The sequence below is a fragment of the Cotesia typhae genome, unplaced genomic scaffold (assembly GCF_013202065.1).
Source record: "Cotesia typhae breed Kobodo isofemale line unplaced genomic scaffold, CoteBio_Ctyphae contig_4, whole genome shotgun sequence".
Lineage (NCBI taxonomy): Eukaryota > Metazoa > Arthropoda > Insecta > Hymenoptera > Braconidae > Cotesia > Cotesia typhae.
This window is the reverse complement of record NW_027423748.1, coordinates 6,243,023-6,249,732: the sequence shown is the minus strand read 5'-3', so window position 1 is coordinate 6,249,732 and position 6,710 is coordinate 6,243,023.

Genomic DNA, 6,710 nt, shown 5'->3' with positions numbered 1-6,710 from the left:
AATAATAAGTAATAAAGCTAAGAGTACATGGTAATAATTAGACGCGAAACAGTATGTAATCATACAGATGATTACAGCAAAAAATATTACTTTATCTGCTGTTGGGTATATACTTAAGGTTTTGTATAATATGATAAAATAATAATTTATAATCTCAGATAACGAGTGTATTATTTCTTATTTAATCGGTTGAATAATTTATTACTTGCCTCTCGATTGTTGTAAAAATTTATTTCGTTGATAACCAGGATTACCAGGTATCAAGATGATGGATATTTTATTAATGACAATATAATACAAAATAATAAAAGAATTAAGTTGCGATAATCAGATTACTATTTCTTCGGCTAATCTAGAACTTTCTTTTTTGCACGAAAATTCAGTTAGTGTTTTTTTTTTTTTTTTTTTTTTTGCAATACATCGATAAAATTATTTTTTAACTAATGTGACATTATTTATTTTCTTTTTGTAAAAAATTAATTATTGTTTGAAAAATTTACAAGACAAATTTAAAAATATGTAAATGAAATCACAACTGAATTAGTACGAAATACTTATGAGTAAAATTTTTATTTCACTCACAAAAAACAATAAAGCCAGTATGATACAATATAAAATTATTGATGAGTTCGATTCCTCGCGCTTTCTTCTAGCTGTAATAATGAATCTGAGTAAAAGTAACTTTTGGTTCAGAACTCACTTAAAGTCTCATTCGAAGTAATCTCAAGTGGTAGAGAGCTTAAAAACTACAGCCAGTAACAATAAATGGTCTTTGATAAGATGTACGCGTTAAGAATCGTTGAGCGGTTGAAATCAGAACGCTTTGGAAGAGAATTAATTTCACTACATTAATTATAGCGGTGACATTACCAAAAGGAGAATTTTAATCCTGCGAATCTCTTGTTTAGAATATTTATTTTTTACCGGTGATTAAAAAGTTTAATTGAATCCGAGGTTAACGTTGATTTGTTATCTTTTGCATGAAGTTTTAATAACTGATTTTTGCGATAAATGACAACGTAATCACTTTTTTTTTTCGCTTCATTGAGTCTCAATCAAAATTTGTACAATCATGGAATCAATGAGGGTGTTGCTAATTACGAAAATTTAGATAGAAAGGATTTATTTAGAACAACAATAAATTCATGATAAAATTACTGTATCCGGAACAAAGTTAACTTGAATTGAAAAAATGAGTAAAAAAGACCAAATTGATCTTGGCCGAAATCATTTTTTTAAAATTTTATGAAAATTAATTTAGCAGATATTTGATAATTTTAAGAATTTTTGTAACAAACAAATTATAGCAAAAAAAATTGACATGTAGAAATTTAAAAAAAATAAAAAAATGCAATTTTTTAAAAATAATTTTTCGGTACAAATTTATTTGGTAAAAAAAACTAACAAATAAGCAACTGACTGCTAACTTTTTTAAATAAGATAATTTTACTCTAACCAAAATAATTTTTATTTTCATAAATATTTTTTTATCTCACAAAAATGCTTTTCATAAGTCACAGAAGAAATTTTTTTTCTGTGTAATAGCGTATACTTTTTTGCATGAAACTAACGAAAGCGTGATTCGACTTTTTACGATTCTGTAGCAAATCGATTCCGTGTCAACTTATGCTAGTTAAATTTATTCAACCATATCGTAGATAATAATACTTTCTGTGAATGTATATTACGAAATGATTCAATCTCAGTTTTAAACAACAGAACCATAGTTGTTAAATTCAAAAGCACTGTGTAGAGCGATCTAACAATCTAGCTGCTAACTATCAAGTTAGTTTTGTAACGGAGATAAAGTTGGAAACATGCAATGATAAAACACTAAGTGTGAATTTTCACTATAAACATCAGATGGTTGGCCAACGGGTAAAGCAGAATGTTGAATAGTTCCCTACTGTGATTAAGATTATTCAAAAGATGAATTTCTATTTTACTGACAAGATAAAATGCATAATTAGTTGATAATACACTACATTCAAATTATATTATGCCTATATCATTTTATGATGCTTTATTGGACAGTTACCTGTGACATAGGGACGAATTAATGATTTTTTTTTATATTCTTAATCATGGAGCTAACTCCTTGTGATCATAAATTCTGCATCACATTCACATGAAAATAGTTAACTACCAATATCGACTATAATTCATCTCTTGATAGTTATTTCATGAACTATTGAACATTAATTATCAATTATCAAGCATTGTGAATCCATTATATTTATATTAACCACTCGAAATCATGATTGATCGATAAAATTGATAAGTATGAAATGATTTAAAACTTTTTTTTTCAAATATCAAAATGTAAAATTTTTATTTAAAAACTTCGAACTGCATGCTGTGGCCATGTGTCAATATGAAATATTTATACTTAAATTACAGTATCGAGTCCTGGGCCATATGAAGATTCTTCCTTCGAATAACCAGTAGGGGATTTTTAGGGGGTAGTACCGTATTTCACTCCCAGAAAATAAAAAAAAAATTTAGTAGCAATTGAAAATTTTAACATTTACTCAAAAAATTAAAAAAAAAAAAAAAAAAAGCGATAATTATTTACAAGTAGGGTCCACCATTTTATTTATTTTTTTTTTTTTTACAAAATTGATTATCATAATTTTAACAAAATTTTGTTTTAAATTTTTTTTTTTTTTTTTTTTATATATGTACTTTTCAAATAAAATATATCAAAAAAAGATAAAATAGAAAATTTTATCTAAAATCATGAGAGCCAAAATTTTTTCCAACTATTGAAGGCAAAAAGTTATCGAAATTTTGATTTTTTTCTTTCACGATATTTTTTATCATAAATGCGCCGAAAAAAAAGCAAAACTAAAAAATATTAATTTTTCACGTAGATATGGCCAAAAGTAGGGTAGAACCCACTTGTAAATAATTACTAAAAAAGATTTAGCCTATTTGAGTACCCAAAAACTTGGTATTTCCATTAATACCCCGTCTTGTCCGTACTTTACTTATATAATCAATTGGGTATGAAAAAGTCAGTTAATTACTTAGATAGATCATTTACAAGTAGAAGGCCAAATAAAATAAGTGATTTTAAAGTGTATTATTAAAGACACACTTAAATTGTAGTCTATGAATAATGTTTATCGAATAGATAGAAGCCATCGGCGCTACGATCAACGATGTAAAGATAATAATTATCGTAACCGAAGGTGGAGTTGGATTTTCTTGAAGTTAGTTAGTTTAGTTTACTATGATATGATATGCTAAATCACAAATGATTGTATGAGAGTTAAGCATTATGCCTACTGTATCGTACCCTAAGGGCATTGGTCGAGCTTGATTCATTGGCACGACCGAACGCCCGCGACAATACAAGATTACTGCACGTCAAATCACTTTGCTTAGTGAGCAGAGATAAATTAAGAATATACATGTAAGTATGCATGCATGATACTAAACTGGGCCATAAGGAGATAATACAACAGGCCAGGGGGAGAAAGAGAACGTATGAAAGGGTACAACGTGTCCTTCATTCGAGTATTTATTTAATAGTTTTATTTATTTTAGTTTGTAAGTTGGTAAATTATTGTATCTTGATAGCCCGAATCGCCTGCATTCAGTTTAACACATGGCCTCATTGCAGGATGACCTTCAAGTGATAAGTGTTATGAAATAGCTGCAAGGCGTAGACTTTCTTCTGACGCTTGGATTTTATGTAATTTATGGCTTAAAATTGATAAGTATTATTTAATTATTTGTGGTATTATTTATATCAATTTTAAGAAAGTTCTCTCGTGTAAATCATAAAAATTTATGAATAAATTGCATGTTCGGCAAAATAAAAAAAAAATAATAATTATGAGACCAGCTCAAAAATTCCCTAATATGCTAATAAGCATCTTGAGAGAAAATCATATCAGAATATTGAGAAAAAAATTCGAATGATTTATCAAAAATCATGAGCATATTTAAAAAAATTTTATGAAGAACGGTTAACCCTGCAGGTCATCTCTAGAACTTCCCGCTATTATATTTTCAAGCTCAGAATACATGAAAATTAATAAATTTTAAATATTTGAGCTGTTCAAACTCCAAAACAATTATATTAGCGTTAGTAAGCTTTTCAAGTCAGTATTTTATTAAAAAATTTTTCTTGAAAAAGTCTCAATGATTAAAATTTTTTTCAACGCTCAAGAGATTCAAAAAAAGCGCGTACTAGAGTTAATTTCGATATTTAAAGAATAAAAATTGTTAATTCACTTTGAAGAAGTTGGAAAAGGCGGAAAAATTTTGTCATAGGCATTTTCAAGTGAAAATCTACGTAATAAAGTTTTTTTTCATGCATATATTAGAAAAAAATATGAGATTTTTTGAAAATTTTGAATAGCGAAATCTTTTTAACAAATCAATCGATTTTGATACCGTTTGCACTAATTATGTAAACCCACATATGCCTTGATTTTACAACTTTTCTTATCTGGCACTTCATAAAAAATTTGTTAAAATCTTTATGAGCATATTAAGGAAATTTTTATGATATCCGATAAAATATTCCACTAAATTATACCACAGGCCATTTTTTTTCCAAAAACTCCATAAAAGAACTGTTGAAATAGCAATAAAGCACCGCAATACCCTGTAAGGATCTCTATCTGGAAGCTCATTATCATCAACCTTCTCAATTACTCCTCAACCATCCAAAGTAACAATCATTGGCGATTAAGACTATGATTAAGACCTTTCCCGGCCTTTGATATCCGATGATGTAGTAAATAACAATCGGGTTGAATTAATTACTGCATTGTTCATTACTCCGGGTTAGCTACTGAGGAGGCAGGCGCGTGTCTATTAAGTAAGTATAAGTATAACTGCCCGGCGATTGGAATCAAGAAACGTGACAAGAGCGAACTGATTTGTTTTACAATCGCCAGTTTGATTTAGTACCTCAATCTCTCGAGCCCTCTCTTTCTCAAGGGTTAAGCCGGTCCGCGGGTAACATTATATGTTATGTATAACGTAAATGTTTACTGTGTATTACGTCTAATATTTTACAATCACCAAATCCCTCCTTATCCAGGTTGATATATTCCTTGCTCTTTTATATCCTCTCTATCTAACATTTCTATAGTTTTGACTCGGCTTATGCTTACTCATACTCTCCGTTCTTGCTCTTGTTCTCGATAAAATGTAAGCATAAGCGTAATCATAAGTAAAGTAATCAGACTCTCGATATATCGGGTAGTGAAGCCGACTGCTGGATTATATATTTACGAAACAACCGGAAAAGTAATGAGTTGCCAGCACTCAGCACTCTCCACTCAACATTTTTTCGATCTCGACGCTCGTTATATGTATGAGAATTTAAGACCTACAACACATAATAGAGCAAAGCAGAGCCAGCGGGGGTGTGGTCCTGCGAACTTCGCCTTACCTTCGGGCAACGAGATCGAGATCGAGAGTTTCTTTAACTTTCGCCAACTGACGACAACACTTAAAAGCCCCGGGCCAAATTACCAATTGTATACCGAGTATTTATTATGTTATGCATCGCGAGATATATCACCCTCTCGATTTGGTTTTTTTCCTATTTTTTATGGTTGTGAAAGAGTTAAACGTAAACTTTTATTTTTACATTTGTATGCAATTGATTTTAAAGTATCGATTGCATTAATTAATTTTTTTATGACTTTTTGATTCGCAAGGTATTGTTGTGTGAGGAGAGAAGTGAGTGCCTTTGCCCCGGGGGATATTTTAATGGTATGGTTTTAAATACTGCACACCTTCGGCGCGAACGGATGGTGCTTTACGATCCCACGTCGATTTTTGAGTAATTTATTTCAAATTAATAATCTTCGGTTATTTAGGACAATTTGGTGAATGAATGTAAGATCAATACAAAGTTTATGTTGCGGATTAAAGATCCGAACAATAAAATACATTGTCTTTTTAATCATGACAATGATCATAAATCGATTAAAATTAGAGATAGTCATTATCATTTTTTTTTGGTTTGAAAATTTTAAAATACTTTGACTTTAAACTTGAATTAAACTTTTGAAGCAGTTAATTTAAAAGCATTAAAATTCACACAGAAAAAAAAATTTACTTGAATCAAGTAAATAATTTAAAAAATTTAATAAAACAAAATACTTGATAAAAAATTGAATCTATATAAAAAATTTTGTCATATGTGATAGATAAATTATTCATAAATATTGAGCAATAATTAATTTCACACGACATGAATTGAGTTAAAGTCTAAAGCTTCTATTTAAACTCTAATACATTTTCACTTGAATATTTGGCGACATTAAGAATACATTTGAACTAGTGACACCAATCGACAAATAATAGACATCAACAATTTAGCGTCAATCATTATTCACGTAGCTTCAAAATTATTATTTCATTATTTAAAGGAACAATTAGAAACTCGATTAGTCATAATTGGGATTGAATAATAAATTCGTTGACAGAAGTGTCCCGCCAAGACGTATCGACCGCGACGATCGTTTGAGCGTAACGACCCTAACAGATAAGTTATTATTATCATTATATAATAATCGATCTTCTAACTTTACCTTGACTGTAATACCTGCCGCTTATCTCTCGTAATATTAAATTAATAAAATTGCAGTATTACATGCAGAGTAATAATTCTAAATTAATTAATTTTTTCTAACACTATCCACATTTCATTCTATAATTTGTAACTCATAATAATT